Below are 21271 nucleotides of genomic sequence, written 5' to 3' on the forward strand. Positions count from 1 at the left end.
ACAGCGCGGCCAGCACCAGTGAAAGCATCTCCCACGACTACAAGCTTATGTCAAGCTTCAAGTAAACTGTCTCTACCGAGGAAACAAACAGGGAAAAGACAAAAATCGACATACATAGGAAATAAAGATTTGAAAGAGTTACTTACAGATACATTAGTTGAATGTAAACTGTGTGGTGAAATTCCAGTATTTAAGATGTTAGATGTGGATTACAAGCCGCGTTTACGGGTGGAATGTGCTCATTGCAATAATATAACGTTAGATATATCACCCAAGGATACAGAAACTCTTCTTGATAAAAGTGTTGCAGCTAGCAAATCAGCCGGTCGTGATGTGGATGACAAGTCGAATTATAATGGATTTAAAAGCTTGAAAGAACAGTGTGTTGGTGTAGCTAATCCTCCAGTAGTACAGCCATCTGGTGGAGAAACCTCTAAGATGCCGGTCCATTATATAAAACGAAATGTGCACCATGGAATATTAAAGGAATATCCTTTCGAAATGGACGTGTGTGTGTCACAAATATTTCAGTACTACAAGAAACTAGGCATACGCCCTGACACTGACGGAAATCTCAATATTGATGTTGCCTTTGCAAAAATATGGATTGCAAGAGACCCAGACTCTCGCTATGATATTTGCGCAGTCATGGAGAAAAATACTGGATTTGTGGTAGATGTTGAGATAATGATAAGTTTCTGTTCTATTTGTCATATGTATAAAGAGCAACTAAACAAAAATAAGATCCCATTCACCATTTACACGAAAATGAAGAAGACTCACAAAATTTTCTGCATGAACGCAGACGATGATGACGTACCAGTTGAAGAACTAGCTGTTAAGTTATGGGGACGCTCCCTGGATAAGAAGCTGCGATACACCAAAATGTTTTATGATTGTGATACAGATGTCTTCAAAGCTGTGATGTCAATGAACGGAGGCAAGGGTCCTTATGATGTGCCAGTCACTAAGGAAAACTCAATCAACCACTTTGCTAAAAATTTTGAAACACGGCTGTCTTTCCTGTAGAATGAGTTAAACTAACAAATATTAATTCGACGAGGGAAACAGGAAGAAACGTAAACTCAAGACAAATCGCAACAACTTAAATGTGAATGAGATCTCATATGCAAATTATGTTGCCACTAGTATGACCTTTTACGGGTTTAGCAGTTATCCATAACATTGCCAAAAGATCGTAGAAACTGGAAAACCAGGCCACAATGAGGAAGTGGCGCCTTCCGATACCCTGCCCTATTGGGGACTAATAACTTGCTTTATGCAAGAGGGGACCTGGAGCCATCCATTCATTCTTCCTCCCTTTCGAGTTCAGCGCTTTATTTCATGCTCTCTCTGTCGTTACCTGTTGCAAAGCTTAAATTTGATCATGTTTGTTTTGAATGGTAATAGCATAATGTTATGTATGATAATCAATGATAATACCTGAATAAACTTACTTAAGACATTATTAATTTTGTGAAAGCGCTAAACCCGCACTTGGGGAATGTATAGTAATCAGGTTTGATCCTGGACACGGGAAGGTAACTCAAATTCCTTGGAACAAAAGCCCTTCAGCATTAAGGCACCCCCTCCTGTCTTTTTTTTTTGTGGAGTTATCGCCAGGTCCCGGGTCCCTCTGTTTGGCTATCCTGAGTTAAACTCTTCCAGGATATATAAATACACTGTTTACTTCATCTCTTCCAGGATATAAAAGTACACTGTTTACTTTATCTCTTCCAGGATATATAAGTACACTGTTTACTTTCTGTAAATTCTTCAGTATGAGTTGTGTAACTGAGAATATTAAATTTATAGGCATAGCTTCTTCAGGTTATAAATGACATGATTTTAGGGGTTCCTACGTATGTATGTACGTATGTAAGCTTCGTGATACCTCAACTGTTAAGGGCTCTTCATCCAAGGATCAGCGCTGTATGGCCCTTACAGGTTTAGCGCTTGGTTGTGAGTCGAATAATTCATCCAAGGAATTGTACCTGATTTTGATCGAACCTGAGTGACTCATTTTCTCGGGAGCTAAGCTGCCCTCCTGTATGTTAGCCTGACTTGTGGGTTGTCTCCAGAGAAGTGTTAACAAAATTCGTTCTGATGGAAATATTTAAGTATAATAATTATTATTTCTACAAGTACATGTACAAGATATACAGGCCTAGCTGGACATCAATGGCATACTCTATATAGAAAGCCGCTTGTTATTTACCTGGAGAGAGTTCCGGGGGTCAACGTCCCCGCGGCCCGGTCTGTGACCGGCATTTCGGGCAAATTAGGTCACTTTTGTCCCAGGATGCGACCCACACCAGCCGACTAACACCCAGTTACCCATTTTTACTGATGGATGAACATGGACAACCAGTGTAAGGAAACACGCCAAATGCTTCACCCTTCGCCAGGAATCGAACCCGGACACTCACCCTGTGAAGCGAGAGCTTTTGCCACCAGGCCACGGGGCACCATATGGTGTTTGTTGCTATCTCCCAGCTACAGCTTCATATCCGACATTTGATTGTATATATTCTCTCGACGTATGCTCGTAAAAGGCATGAAAGACAACGGTGCTGCATCGATCCCTGCAGTCAGATACAGGTAAGTACATACATACGTAGGAACCCCTAAAATCATGTCATTTATAACCTGAAGAAGCTATGCCTATAAATTTAATATTCTCAGTTACATAACTCATGTTGAAGAATTTACATAATACCCCATATTTTAGCTGAAATTGGAGCAAAAAAGTAAAGTGTTCTTATATATCCTGGAAGAGTTTAACTCAGGATAGCCAAACAGAGCAAAGTAGTATGACTTTTATACTGGAGTCATTCCCTAGAATGTGACTCGCAATAGTACTCCTAAGTACATAGATACTGCTAAGTAAACAGGGGCAGTGGGGTTAAGGAAACTTATCCATACTAGAATGGGTCAATAGGCCTACTGGAGTGTTCCTTCATTCTTATGTCTTGGCCAGACTGGAAATGGAACTCAAATCCTCTTGGTTGTCAGCCGAACGCAATATCTCTCAGGTATTAATTAAAAAACACATACATTTATTTTAAAAATAGGGTCTAAAAAGGAACATTAAATGTTCTAATAAATATATGTATATTAAAGTGGAAATAATTTCATGCAATTTCGCCTAGAATGACGCAATTTCCTAAACATCAGCTGTCGACCTCGGCGCCTTTTTTTGAAACTAGAATAATTTTAAACAAAATTGCAGTTAATAAGGGAATGTTAGATGTTATGCATCAGTTGAAGTATGGATAGAATTTAGAACAGATTATATAGATTAATACATTTATCACTGTTTAAACAAGAACAAATACGATATATAAACTGTTAGTATATAATACTTCTGCTCACACACACGCACGTGCAAAAAATTTCCTTTTTATTATTATCTGGAGCACAACCAAAATTATTATAAAAGCTAAATTCTTATGCAATTGTATTTTGTTTAAACCCACCTTGTCAAAGCGAGAGCAGACGACACCGTAGGGTAGTTGATGTGCTCTTGTTCATAAACGTACACAATATTTTAGCACATTCACTACACTTGGATTGCCGCCAAAGAGCACATATATTCAAGTCACAACACGTGACAGCGCATCTACCATCTTACATTATCACTCAAGTACTGCTGATATTGCATTATCAAACCATAACATTACTCCACTGATAACATCAAACTCGCCTCCTTAACAAGTTTTCTTTGCTGGTTCAATCTAGTGCTGCTTAAGATACATTTTTTTTCTATTTCGTTGCGTTGTACAAGAACCAATATAAGCAAAGAAAGTAGTATAATACACAACACGCTGACACAGCGTGTGAAGACTGTCGTCTGCCGGGGAATTAAGGCAGACAGTGTTACCAACAGCGAGAACTATGGGTAAGTTAGCCTCCACATGATACGTAATCTCATATTTTGCTGTAACAATCTACCAGTTACCACACACACAAAATTAAATGCCAAATATACGAGAGAGAAACTGTTTCATTTTATACTTAGCATTAATGTCGACTATTTCTAAAGCAATTGCATATTGTATTTTGTAGAAATAGAGAATATCATTACTATTTTTTTTCACTGAATTTGAACTCAATGCTGCACTAGCAATGAGTTCAAAGTCAGTGAAAAAAATAGTAATGGGGAGAAGGTCGTTACAATTGGGGCGCTAATAAAATCATTGACCAACCACCAATCCCACTCCAAATCCCAATCACTACAAATGCATTTCGCCTCATACTTCTTACCAGCCATCTAAATACAGAAAAGCATATACCATTTGATGATGATTATATGTAGCTAAAAGGGGTGGACCGGTAAGCCAGCGGCAGGTCTCTGTCAGATGACCATAGATTCCAGCTGCGGGTTATTATATGACTAAGACCCTGTGTCCTGACGAACCTTATCTAACCTAGCCATTCAGTGTATAAACTCCGTTGTACCTCTAATCTCTTGACTACCGTCCACAGGATGAATACGAGTTACATAATAATGATATTAAACTAAAATTAACTTAGTTTAGCTTAAAGTTATGTCGAATTGAGCCTGTATCTAACATCAAGAATACTTTAATCCCTCGGTGTATCCTATTGTAGCACTAATTGTCTACACAGGTTACCTTTCAAGGAAGTGCCTTGATGCGAGTTAAGATCCAAAGGTAGAAACTACCAACCTTTTCCTCTGATTAAACGTGATTTCCTTATTATTAAAGGTATACAATACCTACTAGTTAATGAATATGAAACAATTGGGTAGCTTAATTGCCGAATCGGTTTACCTGCACAAGCTTCATCATTCTCACATTTTTTTTGTTTGTTTCAGATGTGCCAAAGTATGGATATTGGCCATTTTTACGGTATCAGTATCGATATCGGTGAAGAAACGGCTAATACTATTTAAAATATTAATATTACATTATGTGCTTAAAAATATCAGCATTAACACCATATCTCACGATTATGAGGGTTATGGTCCTTGAAGGTGAGATCCTCCGACATGATCACTCCCAGGTCTTTGACGTTGGTGTTTCGCTCTATTTTGTGGCCAGAATTTGTTTTGTACTCTGATGAAGATTTAATTTCCTCATGTTTACCATATCTGAGTAATTGAAATTTCTCATCGTTGAACTTCATATTGTTTTCTGCAGCCCACTGAAAGATTTGGTTGATGTCCGCCTGGAGCCTTGCAGTGTCTGCAATGGAAGACACTGTCATGCAGATTCGGGTGTCATCTGCAAAGGAAGACACGGTGCTGTAGCTGACATCCTTGTCTATGTCGGATATGAGGATGAGGAACAGGATGGGAGCGAGTACTGTGCCTTGCGGAACAGAGCTTTTCACCGTAGCTGCCTCGGACTTTACTCTGTTGACGACTACTCTCTGTGTTCTGTTAGTGAGGAAATTATAGATCCATCGACCGACTTTTCCTGTTATTCCTTTAGCACGCATTTTGTGCGCTATTACGCCATGGTCACACTTGTCGAAGGCTTTTGCAAAGTCTGTATATATTACATCTGCATTCTTTTTGTCTTCTAGTGCATTTAGGACCTTGTCGTAGTGATCCAATAGTTGAGACAGACAGGAGCGACCTGTTCTAAACCCATGTTGCCCTGGGTTGTGTAACTGATGGGTTTGTAGATGGGTGGTGATCTTGCTTCTTAGGACCCTTTCAAAGATTTTTATGATATGGGATGTTAGTGCTATTGGTCTGTAGTTCTTTGCTGTTGCTTTACTGCCCCCTTTGTGGAGTGGGGCTATGTCTGTTGTTTTTAGTAACTGTGGGACGACCCCCGTGTCCATGCTCCCTCTCCATAGGATGGAAAAGGCTCGTGATAGGGGCTTCTTGCAGTTCTTGGTGAACACAGAGTTCCGTGAGTCTGGCCCTGGGGCAGAGTGCATGGGCATGTCATTTATCGCCTGTTCGAAGTCATTTGGCGTCAGGATAACATCGGATAGGCTTGTGTTAATCAAATTTTGTGGCTCTCTCATAAAAAATTCATTTTGATCTTCGACTCTCAGTCTGGTTAGCGGCTTGCTAAAAACTGAGTCATATTGGGACTTGAGTAGCTCACTCATTTCCTTGCTGTCATCTGTGTAGGACCCATCTTGTTTAAGTAGGGGCCCAATACTGGACGTTGTTCTCGATTTTGATTTGGCATAGGAGAAGAAATACTTTGGGTTTCTTTCGATTTCATTTATGGCTTTTAGTTCTTCCCGCGATTCCTGACTCCTAAAGGATTCTTTTAGCTTAAGTTCGATGCTTGCTATTTCTCTGACCAGTGTCTCCCTACGCATTTCAGATATATTGACCTCTTTTAGCCGCTCTGTTATTCTTTTCCGTCGCCTGTAAAGGGAGTGCCTGTCTCTTTCTATTTTACATCTACTCCTCCTTTTTCTTAGAGGAATAAGCCTTGTGCATACATCGAGTGCCACCGAGTTAATCTGTTCTAGGCATAAGTTGGGGTCTGTGTTGCTTAGTATATCTTCCCAGCTTATATCGGTTAGGACTTTGTTTACTTGGTCCCACTTTATGTTTTAGTTATTGAAGTTGAATTTGGTGAATGCTCCCTCGTGACTAGTCTCATTATGTCGGTCTGGGGCTCCACGCATACATGTCTGAACCTCAATTATGTTGTGATCTGAGTATATTGTTTTTGATATGGTGACATTTCTTATCAGATCATCATTGTTAGTGAAGATGAGGTCTAGTGTATTCTCCATTCTAGTAGGCTCTATTATTTGCTGGTTTAAATTGAATTTTGTGCAGAGATTTAAAAGCTCGTGTGAGTGTGAGTTTTCATCAGAGCTGCCTCCTGGTGCTATTACTGCAACAATATTATTGCTATATTCCTCCATTTTGGGTGCCTTAAGTTGAAATCCCCCAGGAGCAAGATGTTGGGTGCAGGAGCTGGAAGATTTTCCAGACAGTGGTCAATTTTTAACAGCTGTTCCTGGAATTGCTGGGATGTTGCATCCGGAGGCTTGTAGACTACCACAATGACTAGGTTTTGGTTCTCGACCTTTACTGCTAAAACTTCCACTACATCATTTGAGGCATTAAGCAGTTCTGAGCAAACAAGTGACTCTGCAATGTACAGGCCAACCCCCCCCCCTTTTTGCCTGTTCACTCTGTCACATCTGTATAGGTTGTAACCTGGGATCCATATTTCGTTGTCCAAGTGATCCTTTATGTGGGTCTCAGTGAAAGCCGCGAACATTGCCTTTGCCTCTGCAAGCAGTCCACGGATGAAAGGTATTTTGTTGTTTGTTGCTGGCTTTAGACCCTGTATATTTGCAAAGAAAAATGTTATCGGACTGGTGGTGTTGTTGGTACTGGGGGGGGGGGGATTTTTTTCCGGCATTAGTATCTGTATAGGTATCTGTATAGGTTGTAACCTGGGATCCATATTTCGTTGTCCAAGTGATCCTTTATGTGGGTCTCAGTGAAAGCCGCAAACATTGCCTTTGCCTCTGCAAGCAGTCCACGGATGAAAGGTATTTTGTTGTTTGTTGCTGGCTTTAGACCCTGTATACTATTTGCAAAGAAGAATGTCATTGGACTGGTGGTATTGTTGGTACTGGGGAGGGGGATTTTTTTTCCGGCATTAGTATCTGTATCTGTTGGTTTGGAGTGGAGGCCATCGACTGTGGTTCCACTCCAGGAATGACTGGATTTGGTGTACAATTTCTGCCATTTCCTGCCAGTTTTTTTTCCTTCCTGGCACTAAAAAACCTCTCCCTCTTGAGTGGCTGTGGCTACCCAGGTTTTCCCATGGCCTGGTGAGTGATATTAAGATATATTTTCCTTCTGTAATGTAATTATGAAGTTCAACGATGAGAAATTTCAATTACTCAGATATGGTAAACATGAGGAAATTAAATCTTCATCAGAGTACAAAACAAATTCTGGCCACAAAATAGAGCGAAACACCAACGTCAAAGACCTGGAAGTGATCATGTCGGAGGATCTCACCTTCAAGGACCATAACATTGTATCAATCGCATCTGCTAGAAAAATGACAGGATGGATAATGAGAACCTTCAAAACTAGGGAGGCCAAGCCCATGATGACACTCTTCAGGTCACTTGTTCTATCTAGGATGGAATATTGCTGCACTCTAACAGCACCTTTCAAGGCAGGTGAAATTGCCGACCTAGAAAATGTACAGAGAACTTTCACGGCGCGCATAACGGAGATAAAACACCTCAATTACTGGGAGCGCTTGAGGTTTCTAAACCTGTATTCCCTGGAACGCAGGAGGGAGAGATACATGATTATATACACCTGGAAAATCCTAGAGGGACTAGTACCGAACTTGCACACGAAAATCACTCACTACGAAAGCAAAAGACTTGGCAGACGATGCACCATCCCCCCAATGAAAAGCAGGGGTGTCACTAGCACGTTAAGAGACCGTACAATAAGTGTCAGGGGCCCGAGACTGTTCAACTGCCTCCCAGCACACATAAGGGGGATTACCAACAGACCCCTGGCAGTCTTCAAGCTGGCACTGGACAAGCACCTAAAGTCAGTTCCTGATCAGCCGGGCTGTGGCTCGTACGTTGATTTGCGTGCAGCCAGCAGCAACAGCCTGGTTGATCAGGGGCTGATCCACCAGGAGGCCTGGTCACAGACCGGGCCGCGGGGGCGTTGACCCCCGAAACTCTCTCCAGGTAAACTCCAGGTAATATATAACCATTTATTATTTTTAATATACAGTCCACAAATTTATATATTTACCAGTATTCCTGGTGTATGTATATTTCATTTAATTAATAGGTCCAGAGCAACTTGTGGATATGACAGTGGTAGGTATCGAAGGGGGACATTTTTTGCGACCTAGGTGTCCCAAATTCCTACTTGTCTATGTAACATTGACAAATAATAATTATCTTTGTTATCATTTACTGTTATGTACATAATTAGTTACATTCAGATAAATGCAATTTTCCACATTTAATTTGCCCGTTGGTCCTTCTTGAAACGGAGGTAATTAGTGAAGTTATTAATTAGTTAATTACTTAATAATTATATGTGAAATAACAGAAGGAGGTGGATGTTAAGTTCACAAATTTACTTAATGTGTAGTGGATTATAATAATTACAATATTAATTTTGATAAGCTAAGCTCAAGTCTGGCTAAGTTTATATTAATTTGTATAATACTAATTTGATAAGACAATTCTGGCCAAGATTTATATCAGTGTATGTGTAATTGATAAGACAAGTTAATCTTAAGTTAATTTTAAGCCAGTCCATAATGCTATGCATATAAGTGGCTTTGGCATGCTGCTCTTACCTGTATTTTTTTGTACCTCTGTATGTATGCTAAAATTACTAAATAAAAAAAAAAATAAAGATTATATTGTGTATAATATTAATTTTGCTATGCCAAATTCTGGCAAGGATTTATTAATTTGTATAATATTAATTTTGATGAGCCAAGTTTGCATTAATGTACATTTAAAATTTATATTACAATTTTTTACATGTAATTACTGAGCTCAAGTAGCTGGGATTTATTCAAAGGTAGGTTGTGTCAGTGTTATTAATTGGGTTGAATTTAATACACTGCATCATGGCTGAAAATGAGGAAATTAATATAGAAGACAAACATATGGAATATAGAGCAAAGAAAGCGTCATTGCAAGCTAGAAAGGGTCATGTAACCAAGGCATATAATAAATGTTTGGAATTAATGAATCAAGAAACTGTGAATACTGATGATTTAAAATTGTATTTAGATGCTTTAGGTAATAGATATGATTCATACAAATTATATTACAACAAATATGAAGGAGACTTGTTAGTAAACTGTGTAGATGAGACTGAAGTAGCTCTCATGATTAATCAGTATTATGAATTAGAGGAAAAGATTCTTTCTTGTAAAAGTCAGGCCTTGAATAAATTAAAATGTGTAAACCAGGCAGTTAATCAGTCTGCTCCAACAAATAATATGTCTTTGCCAAAACTCCCAGAACTATGCTTACCTGTATTTAATCCTGGTGAAAACTGGGAGGAATTTTGGTAAATTTTTAAAGCAGCTGTGCATGACAGGAGTGACCTAGCCTGTGTAACTAAATTATTTTACCTCAAAGGACAGGTAAGAGGAGATGCTCACATACTGATACAAGCCTTTCCCAATGTAGATGACTCTTACAAGGAAGCAGTTGACTTGTCTGCAGAACAGTTTATACAGCTGTTTCGAAAATTTGCAGCTAGGAGATCTTGTCCGAGGTTGATGATTTCGGATAATGCCACAAATTTTGTAGCAGGTGCTCAACACTTGATAAATTAAATAATAGTAACGATATTCAATCTCTGTTAACCCAGCGAGGGTGTACCTGGAAATTTATTACTCCTAGAGCCCCTTGGCAGGGGAGCTGTACGAATGACTGATAGGCACAGTGAAGAGGTGTCTCCGCAAAGTACTACACCGGAAGAGAATTAATTTGGAAGAATTCCATGCAGTGTTAGTGGAGGCAGAAAATCGTATAAATAATAGGCCTCTCTCGTACATGAGTGATACACTTGATGCAGATGTATTAACACCTTCTCACCTAATATGTGGAAGGAAATTGGAAGCTGCCCCTGTCTATAGGGATAATCCGGAAGAAAGTGATGAAGATTACAATGATGCAGCAGTGTTGTGTAATAAATTTAAAAGGTTAAATAAAGTATTTGATCATTGGTCTAATGTGTGGCGTAAGGAATATCTTCTTACACTACGTGAACACTTTTATGGTGCAACAGAGGCAGTAAATCGACAGACCATTCAACCAGGTGACATTGTGTTAATTGACACTGAACAACATCGAACATTGTGGCCTCTGGGCAAAGTACTGACATTGTACCAAGATGCACAAGGTGTTGTCAGGAATGTCAAAGTGTTGTGTCGTGGCCAGGAAAGTTTACGCACAATTAATAAATTGATTCCCTTGGAATTAGGTGTTCAATCAAATGTAAATGAAAATCTGAGGGAAAGTGACACAAGTGATATGGAAGATAACGCAGACCTAGTGATGCCGGAAGATGAAATCGTAGTAAGACCTACTAGGAGAACAGCCACTCAAGCCAGAACTGGCTGGAATTGTCTCCTAAAGGAAGGAGTAATTTGAATCGTTTAGCAACGAACTCCGGCCGGCCAGTGTGGAAAATACTGTATATATTTTCCAGAAATACGGTAATTTATAGATAAATAGATGCCCTATATTGTATTTTTAAAAGAAGTATGTTATTGAAAACTGAGCCTGCATCTGTGCAGGGGACTTGCCATCTTGGTTTTGAATTTTGTACAAACGTTGGTGTAATGGGAAGAATTTTTCATGCTCTAGAGGTTAAAATTGTGTTGACACCTCTCAAATAGGAGGCGAAATTGGTGGATGTGCATTCCTGCATAACTTGAGATATCAGACGACTGGACAAGACAGCTCCAGGAACCTCAGATAAGCTCTCTAGATTTGTGTGTAATTCTGGCCAACATTATTTTCATAGATTTAGTTAGAGTAAGGTTTTCTGAGTATGATACACATTAATCTCCAGTCAAATTGGTGAGTGATATTAAGATATATTTTCCTTCTGTTATGTAATTGTGTATATATATAACCATTTATTATTTTTAATATACAGTCCACAAATTTATATATTTACCAGTATTCCTGGTGTGTGTACATTTCATTTAATTAATAGGTCCAGAGCAACTTGTGGTTATGACAGTGGTAGGTATCGAAGGGGGACATTTTTTGCGACCTAGGTGTCCCAAATTCCTACTTGTCTGTGTAACTAGTGTGGGTCACACTGTTTTTCCTAAGCGATAGTTTATTATCTATAAACCATTTGCTGCATGACTCTATTGTCAATGTCAGTACATAAGCTGCACTCTGTGGATCTTTACGTAAGACTAAGAGAGCACTTTCATCTGTATACAATAGAAGCTTATAGATAATACTGACAGGCATGTCATATACACAACAGAGACACAGTAGGGGACCCAGAACACTTCCCTGGGAACCTTCATAAGCATCAATTCTGTATCATTGACTTTGACAACTTGTTTCTTGTCGCTCAGGTAAGATTTGAACCAGTCTACTTGCAGTTTTTGGTTAATTGTATCGAATGCCTTTTGCAAGTCTATGGTCACCATTCCTGTGTGATACCCTAACGACAATTGAGTCTTCAAGTAATCGATTAGGTTGATTAGAGAAGGTATCGATTAAGATCTGAAACCTGATTGATAACTATGTAGGCTGATGTTATCATCGAGATACTTAAACTACCGACAATAAACTACTTTTTATAGCACTTTTGGACATCACATGAGTATACTAACATACCTATAATTGCTGATGCGACCTGCTTTTTTTTTAAACCCCTCCAACACGGCATTGGCGGTGATTGGTAAGTAAGTTTATTGAGGTACAGATACACAAATACAGTTACAAAAATTATCATACATAGTAACATATGTGTAAATTATCTAGGATAACTGTGAGAAATTACCTGTATGAGGTTTACAGGGTATTACCTGAATTATTACATTAAAGTAATTCGGGTGAGGTAAGTGGGACTTAGCCACAGTAGGTCAAAGGACTGTCACTCCTTCGATGCCCACTCCTTCAACACACTCACAAAAAAGCTGTTCATTACCTTTGTAAATTTTGAGTTCATTACCTTTGTAAATTGTGAGTTCATTACCTCTGTAACTTGCTCAGCTATCAAAACTTTGGAGTCCAGTCCCTGGACCAATTATGTACCTCTGTAATCTTTTGACTACCGCCCACAGGATGGGTATGGGGTGCATAATAAACATATTAAACTAACTAACCTGACATTAAATTAATAATTACAGTATTAAACAATACCAATAATAGTAAATTATAAAATAGTGTGGACTGTATGAAAATTAGAGGAAACACTCTCCAGAAAGGCTTAATGGAAACATTAATACACACAGACAAGGTAAGATTTTTTTTAATTGACACCAAGCACATATATACCAAAAGTTAGATAATTAAAAATTTGCATTACCACTTACCATTTATATTGCAGTTAGATCACCCCACAATGCCTACCTAACGAACAGAATCCTACCGGCCACCAAGACATCTAAATGAAGACTAATGGTATACATATTGGATGTGTTGAATGGCAACGCCTCATTATTTCCACTATCATCACCTAATTCTGGGGGCCCTGTGAATTATCTGTATCTTTTCTTCAACAGGGGACATTCCAGTACTTATTAATTATAGTTTGAGGCCGATCTGTTCAATTATGGCCTCGATGACGCAGGATTACTCACCGCCACTAACCAAGCAGTGTTCACACAGTTTCACTATGACGTCCTCCCCCTATATCACTCCGTGGCCGTGCACACCCTCTTCACACAAAATTTCTTGAAGGGTCAAATCAGCGTCACATTTTAATACACAATTATTAAATTATTCATATTTACACATGCTGAATTTAGGAAAATTATATTAAAAAATTCCTCTATAACCCCACAAAAAGTCAAGATGACTTATTTCCATTGGGATCCGTGATATGGATCTGTATAATCCTACGGGTTTAGCGCTTCCCCTTGATTATAATAATAATAATAATAATAATAATAATAATAATAATCCGTGACATGGTGGCAGTTTGGAGGCAGATACCTTTTAACGCACGGACTACTTTCCGTGCGGCCTTGCGCACGCTTGGGGTGCACACTTTCACTCTACCTGTCCTTCTCAACGGGGAGGGGTTTCGCCCCCTGGACCGTCAGGAGATATTGGCCTGTACCTGCTCCTTCCTGCTGGCTTTAGGGCGTATCAGGGACATATGATACATAGTTATTAGTCAAAACATTCTTCCCGGTGGCCTGGTGGCTAAAGCTCCCGCTTCACACACGGAGGGCCCGGGTTCGATTCCTGGTGGGTGGAAACATTTCGACACGTTTCCTTACACCTGTTGTCCTGTTCACCTAGCAGCAAATAGGTACCTGGGTGTTAGTCGACTGGTGTGGGTCGCATCCTGGGGGACAAGATTAAATTCAAATTCAAATTCAAAGTTTATTCTCTATAAGGATTACAATGCTGAGTTTACAGAAATTTGGTTATTGTGTGGTTTACATGTAGTAAAATTGTGATTACAGAGTGTACCACTAGAACGCTTAGCATGGCTGGGCATACTTAGTTTTATTCTTAATTGTAAAATATTACAAATTATGAGGTAAGTTGGTATTATGGCTAAGTGACTAAATACTAGTTTGTGAGTTTAGCAATGTGAATGCTTTTGTTTTGGCACAGTACATAGTTTCAGTATTGGAGTATCACAGGATTCATTATTTTAAGATTGAGATTAATATTTCTGTTTATGGTCAAATGAGTGAGTGAGTGTAAGTGTGAACCACCAGGTGGTATTCGTGTAGTTAGTTGACGGGGTGTATCAGGGAGATAAGATGTTTTCTAATGGTAGTTTTGAAGGTGATGAATGTGTCTGCAGTTCTAGAGTTCTCAGGTAGGGTATTCCAGATTTTAGGGCCTTTGACATACATTGAATTTTTGTAAAGGTTTAGTCGGACACGGGGAATGTCGTAGAGATGTTTGTGTCTGGTGTTATGCCTGTGAGTTCTGTCACAACTATCAAGAAAGTGTTTTAGGTCAAGGTTGATATTAGAGTTTAAGGCCCTGTAGATGTAGATTGCACAGTAGTAAGTGTGGATGTACTGAACTGGGAGTAAGCTTAGGTCTATGAAGAGTGGGGGGGTGTGTTGCCAGGGATGGGATTTAGTGATTATTCTTACTGCAGCTTTTTGTTGGGTTATTATTGGCTTTAGGTGTGTTGCTGCAGTTGATCCCCAAGCACAAATAGCATAGGTGAGGTATGGATAAATAAGTGAGTGGTATAGTGTGAGAAGGGCATTTTGCGGCACGTAGTATCGTATCTTGGAGAGGATCCCAACCGTTTTGGATACTTTTTTGGTTATATGCTGGATATGGGTGCTGAAATTCAGGTTGTTGTCAAGGTATAAGCCTAGGAATTTTCCCCCATTATTTCTGGTAATTAGAGTGTTGTCAATCTTAATGTTAATTTGTGCATCTCCTGCTCTGCTACCAAACATAATATAGTAGGTTTTGTCAGTGTTAAGCGTAAGTTTATTGGCTGTCATCCAAGTCGATATTTTAATCAGCTCCTCATTCACAATGGTGTTGAGGGTGGCAAGATTAGGGTGAGAGATGACATAAGTCGTGTCATCAGCAAAGAGAATGGGTTTCAGGTGTTGGGATACGTTTGGAAGGTCATTGATGTATATGAGGAAGAGCAGGGGACCAAGGACACTTCCCTGCGGAACTCCAGTATCAAGTGGCCGTGTTGCTGATGCTGTGTCTTTAATGGTGACGTACTGATACCTATTAGTAATGTAAGATTTGAAATAAGCAAGCGCATGGCCTCTTATACCGTAATGATCAAGTTTGTGGAGTAGGATGTCGTGGTCTACCGTGTCAAAAGCTTTTCTTAGGTCAATAAAAATTCCTAGTGGATATTCCTTATTTTCCAATGCTGTGTAAAGCAGATCTAGCATTTTTATAATTGCATCATTAGTGCTTTTATTTTTCCTGAATCCAAACTGGCAGGGGTTGAGTATGTTTTGAGCCGTTATAAATGAATACAGTCTCCTGTGCACGAGTTTCTCAAAGATTTTGGATAGCAATGGTAAGTTAGATATTGGCCTATAGTTGTTTAAGTCTGTAGGGTCACCACCTTTATGTATTGGTGTAACCCTTGCCATCTTGAGTAGTTTCGGGAAGGTGCTAGTCTCTAGTGACTTGTTAAAAAGTAATGAAATTGCATGCGAAAGGACATGGGCCGCTCGCTTGTACAGTAATGGTGGGACATGAGACAGATTCCCCGAGTTATTTTTAAGTGACTTTATAATCTCAATGACTTCCGTGGGCTCAGTTGGTGCAAGATAGAAGGAATTAGGGAAATTCCCATCTAGGTAGTCCCTGGCATGGGCATTGGTATGTGGGATTTTACTGGCGAGATTAGATCCTATGTTTGAGAAGAAGTCGTTTATCTTGTTAGCTGTGTCAGTGGGATGTAGTGGTGTTTCATTAGGTTTAGTTAGGACAATATTCTTGGTTTTTCTCAGTTTGTGGGTCCCTAGAATCTGAGAGAGTGTTTTCCGGTCTTTTTTATATCTCCTCTAGTGTTTGTGAATCTACTGGAGTAGTATAGTTGTTTGGCTTTCTTTATTACTTTGGTGAGAGCTGATGAATAGTGTTTAAGAGTATCTTTGTGTATTAAGCCCTGTCTATATTGCTTTTCATATTGGTGTTTCTTGTCAATGGATTTCAGAATGGTGCTGGTTAGCCATAGGCAACCAAGCCGTTTGTTTGTGATCTGTTTTGTTTTTATAGGACAATGTTTGTTTTATAGTCTAAGTAATTTGTTAAGAAAAATGTCTGTCCAGTCATCAATACCATTGGCCTTGGAGAATTCTGTAGGCCAATCAACAGTCTCTAGGTCAGCTGTGAACTTCCTTACTGAGGCCTCGTCATGGAGTCTAAATGAGACTTTGTTGTATTCAAGTGGTGGTTTACTAATGTTTGTCAAGAGGAAGGTAGGGTAGTGGTCTGTAGTGCTATCTGTGATTATCCCTGATTTAAGGGGGGCTAATATATTGGTCCATATGTGGTCTATTATGGTTGCACTTGTCTCAGTGAGCCTGGTTGGTTTAGTTATTGTTGGTATGAGAAGTGTGTTGTTCATATTGTTGATGAAATCAGTTACAGGCTGATCATCTAGTAAGCCAAGGTTGATGTTGAAGTCTCCAGCTAAGAGAAGGTGGTGCTTATTCATTTGTCTGTTTGTTATTAGTGACTTTAATTTCTCACTGAAATTTGGGATGTTTGTGTGAGGTATCCGGTAAATGGCACCGATTGTTATAGGCGTCTTAAGGTTTTTTACAGTAAAATTAGCAAAAATGTATTCCCCATATTCATCACTAAAACAAGTGGTGCTAAGACAAGATAATTGGTTAGAGTAATAGATTGCAATACCACCCCCAACTTGGTTTGGTCTGCAGTTGTGAATTGCTGTGTATCCTGGTAGAGGGTAGATATCTATTGTGTCCTGTTTAAGCCAGGTCTCAGTAAGAATAATGCAGGAGAAGGGTGTCTTTAGTGATTCAAGGAGTGCTAGGAGGTCATCATAGTGTTTGCTTAAGGACCTGATGTTGTAGTTAAGTACTGATAGACTTTTAGCATTGTTTAGGATAGTGGTGGCTTGTGATGCTGTGTAATAAAGGCAGTTACTTTCCAATAGGTTTTGATTGGGTGTCAGATTATGGAGGTTTAGATCAGGGTCAACGTGATCAATCATCTTCTAGGTTTAAATTATGGTTATTTATATCCTGAGTTGTGTGTTGAGTTCTAGTACTGATATCTGTAGTGGTAGGAAGTTTGGACAAGTATATAGCTAGAGTATTTTGGTCATGTAGGGTATAGTCACTACTACACATAATGAAGTTGATGTTGTCTATGTGTTGTGCTGGAATGAACTAAAGTACAACTAGGTATAAACTAGTAATATAAAAATACAAATTAAAAATAGAACAAGACTCTCACTTGTAATTGCACTAAGGTCTAATAATGACTTTTGTGGAGTCTATGTTTTGAGCTAGAATGAGCTAAAGTACAATAGGTTTAATCTAATAATATAAAAATACAAATTAAAAATAGCACTAGTCTCTCACTAGTAATTGCACTATGGTCTAATATAGTGAATTTGGTATTGACTATGTATTGAGTATGGAAATAAGTTAGACAGTCCTCGATGACGCACTGACTTTCTTGGGTTATCCTGGGTGGCTAACCCTCCGGGGTTAAAAATCCGAACGAAATCTTACCTTACCTTACCTTACCTTCCACTTTGGTCGAAGTCCCCTCTCCTAGCACTGGACGGCCGGGCTCGATACGGCGTATGCTGTAAGTGGCCCTGAAACCCAACAGAAGAAGATATCTTTTAAGAATTTGACTGGAATTTTACCAGGTAGGTGCTTTTAGTTGGGCTAAACTTACTTAGTTCTTTCCTCATAAACTGATAAGTTGAATAAGACTGTTGAGACGCTTTAATTGCTACACTGAAATTATTTGATTCAACTGACAGTTTACTAGCTAATGATGCCCCAGTTGTCTGAATTTTGGGGGTTATCCTAGGTAATTTACACTATGCATGATAATTGTACTTATGCGTACCTATGCCTAAATAAACTTACTTATAGGATGAATTGAAAAAAAAATCAGCAAAGTGCGTTGGTTAAATTCACTATTTTGGTTACGAATCTGACAAAATAATCTCATCTGTCTGACACAGTCGCTAATGCCGCTCGCTCGCTACTCCTATTAATCACCTAAATCGAGGGTTTGCTAATATTTGAAATTATTTTCAGTGGTCATGATGAAGTTATGCGCTAAGAGTAGCACAACGAGGGTGAGGGTGTTGGCTACACTGCAGCGAGCATGTGATGACAACATATCTGAGGTGACCTTCCTCTCACAACACTCAAGATACAACTATCAAGAAAGATATTTCATACAAATTGCTCTTGCCATCCAGAAGAATAATGATACGAAACTGAAGACATAAGAAGCTGGTACAGTATCATTTATTACATTGTTACGGAGTGTCTGCATGCTGCACAGAATTTACAATATTATATTTACCCACAACACTCATTGTAGAACATTTATTATTATATTATGTTTAGGAGAAAGTGCTACACCTGTAGGGGGTTATACAGCGCCTGAGAAATGGAAGGGATTCGGGTTTGATCCAAGGGAGTGGAGGGAAGGACTAATCCATGGATTTCCTTGACTCAAGATCCTGTCATCAGCATCAAGGAGTCCCCCTTGAATTGGGGGGATGTGATATAGAACAAGACTTCGGATTATTACCTTTCAAAGGGATTATACGGAAAACATTGGGACATGTTTCTTTAACATACCTGCTGTCCAATGTTCATCCATCAGTAAAATAGGTACCTGGGTGTTAGTCGACTGGTGTAGGTCGCATCCTGAGACAAAATTGACCCAATTTTCTCAAAAGGCTCTGCATAATAAGGGGCTTTCTATATAATACAATGTCATTGATGTCAGCTAGGCCTGTATGCCTTGTACGTGTACTTGTAGAAATAAATGCTATTATTATTATATATTGATGTTAGTGGAGGGCTCTTGGTCAAAGGAGTTAGAGCTGCCCTCTCCTCTGGATCAGATCTCATAATCTCCGATTCCTGATTCCCCAGGCTTTATATGGCCACTACAGGTTTAGCACTTTACTGAGAATTTAAGTCCTACCCTTTGGATACATGCCACAGTAACTGATTAACTCGTAGGTACAGTAATTAATAGTTGAACTAGTGCAGGTGTTAGGAGATTTGTCAGTTCCTTGAATCAAAAATTTCCACTCTTCATAATTCATTCTCTCATCTTGGCTACCCTTCCCATTTCATAAACCCTGCCTTCTCACATGCTAAATGGACTTTCTTCTCTCCCAAACTCTTTACTCCTGGTAAATTTCTTGTTCTCTGCCTTCCCTATATTTCCAGTCTTTCTAATCTCAACAACTCTCTCTATTTCTTAGACATCAAACTTACATTTTGCCAGACTAACACTCTTCACACCAGTCTAGTTTGTATCTCTCCCACTATACCTGGAGTTTACCTGGAGAGAGTTTCGGGGGTCAACGCCCCCGCGGCCCGGTCTGTGACCAGGCCTCCTGGTGGATCAGCGCCTGATCAACCAGGCTGTTGCTGCTGGCTGCACGCAAACCAACGTACGAGCCACAGATGCCCAATGGTGTCTATGCTATTTCATGTTACTCTTGTCCTCTTCAGCACTCTGGAGAAACTGGCCATTCTCTTTCTGACAGACGCAAGGAGCACAAAATTAGTGTTAGGCTTGCTGACACCAATACTGCTCTTTTCTGTCAGGTCAGAGATCATGGTCATCCTATTGACTGGTCTTCTAAAACTGTCTGCCCTACTTCTAACTTTTACAGTCACTGTCTGGGTGAATCCTCTCTTATACACAACTTTCCTTGTATGAATCTTAATCTTGGCTTAGTCTCTGTAGATGCCTTCCTTTCCCATTACATTGTAAAATGCTACAAACCTCAAAACACCCGTGACTTAACCTGATTTTTATTCTCCTTCTCTTCCTACCTTTTCCTTTTTCCTTTTTCTTCTTTGGGTTTTCTTTCTTCTGTCTTGGGTGTTTAGTCCTTTATATATTCCCCCCCTTTTTTTTTGGTCCTACACCTTGTGGACCCTTAGCTCTCCTGCAGTGCTCTTCTTTCTTGGCCTTTGACTGACTCCACTACTACTACTACCACTTCTCTTGTCCCGTCCCTGTCAGCTGGCCTATATATACTGTCGTCTTTTCTTCTTTCTGTTAATGTGACTTTGTAAATGGTCCAAGTCAGACCAAAACATTAGTTATGAGCTCCTCTCTCCTATTTACAAGTTATTTGTGTGTTGTTCCAGTCCCGGTATTGTGCCTTTTTGTTCTTTATGATCCCCAGTGGAAATAAGGCAGACAGACTTTGATGATGCACTGACTTTTTTGGGTTATCCTGAATGGCTAACCCTCTGGGTTGAAAATCTGAACAAATCTTATCTTAAAGTAATATGCAAATTAATTGGGACAGGAGTAAATTTTGTGATTATATCATAACATGTCTTAGTCTCTGGCTTAATTAATGTAGTTTTTTTTTTTCAGTAGAGTTTGCTACTGATTTCTGGCAACCATCCAGCTCTGGTGTAACCCTATGACTCGTCAGTGCTACAACAGCTGTTGTTTTGTAAGGCTGTTCCTGCAAATGTGTTTTGTGAGTGAATGTGGTTTTGCCAAATTCTCCCCTTCACTTCATGATTACTGCTGAAATTCATGATGGATGTTACACCTAGGAAGTGTGCAAGTATTGTAGCTCTTAGAAAACATGCCGATTTGAGTATCAGACAGATTGCTGAAAATTTGAGCCTAGCAAAGTCAGCTCTTGGTCAGATTCTGATGAAAACTGACAACACTGGTGATTGTGGAGCCCTGCGTCAAGGAAAATTTGGAAGAAAACGCAAGATAACATATCACGATGACAAAGTTATCATAAGAAATAGTGGGAAGAATCCCAAGAAAACCAGCACAGATCTACAGATATATTTGGCTCCAGCTGACATAAATGTTGATTCTTCAACTGATCAACGTAGGC

The 21271-nt window shown here is 39.4% G+C and overlaps 2 protein-coding genes across 9 annotated transcripts in view; one reads left to right on the forward strand and one right to left on the reverse strand.

Annotated features, from left to right (window-relative positions):
• The window catches only part of LOC128699073 (thiamine transporter 1), a 55565-nt gene extending 51251 nt beyond the window's left edge, over positions 1-4314 (reverse strand). For 3 of the 7 annotated variants that reach the window (XM_070096597.1, XM_070096589.1, XM_070096594.1), the window contains exon 1: positions 3480-3881. The gene's annotated coding sequence lies outside the window, so the exon portion shown is untranslated. Of the gene's footprint in view, positions 1-146; positions 282-3479; positions 3886-4295 lie in introns of those variants that run through there. The other 4 variants (XM_070096593.1, XM_070096596.1, XM_070096595.1 and 1 more) reach the window with 4 other exon arrangements.
• Positions 4315-17951: 13637 nt separating this feature from the next.
• LOC128699098 (G-protein coupled receptor 143) overlaps positions 17952-21271 on the forward strand; it is a 48754-nt gene continuing 45434 nt past the window's right edge. Inside the window, exons 1-3 of one of the 2 annotated variants that reach the window (XM_070096580.1) lie at positions 17952-18055; positions 18456-18659; positions 20785-20893. The gene's annotated coding sequence lies outside the window, so the exon portion shown is untranslated. The remainder of the gene's footprint in view (positions 18056-18455; positions 18660-20784; positions 20894-21271) is intronic. The other variant, XM_070096579.1, reaches the window with a different exon arrangement.

This window comes from Cherax quadricarinatus, chromosome 54 (genome assembly GCF_038502225.1).
Source record: "Cherax quadricarinatus isolate ZL_2023a chromosome 54, ASM3850222v1, whole genome shotgun sequence".
Lineage (NCBI taxonomy): Eukaryota > Metazoa > Arthropoda > Malacostraca > Decapoda > Parastacidae > Cherax > Cherax quadricarinatus.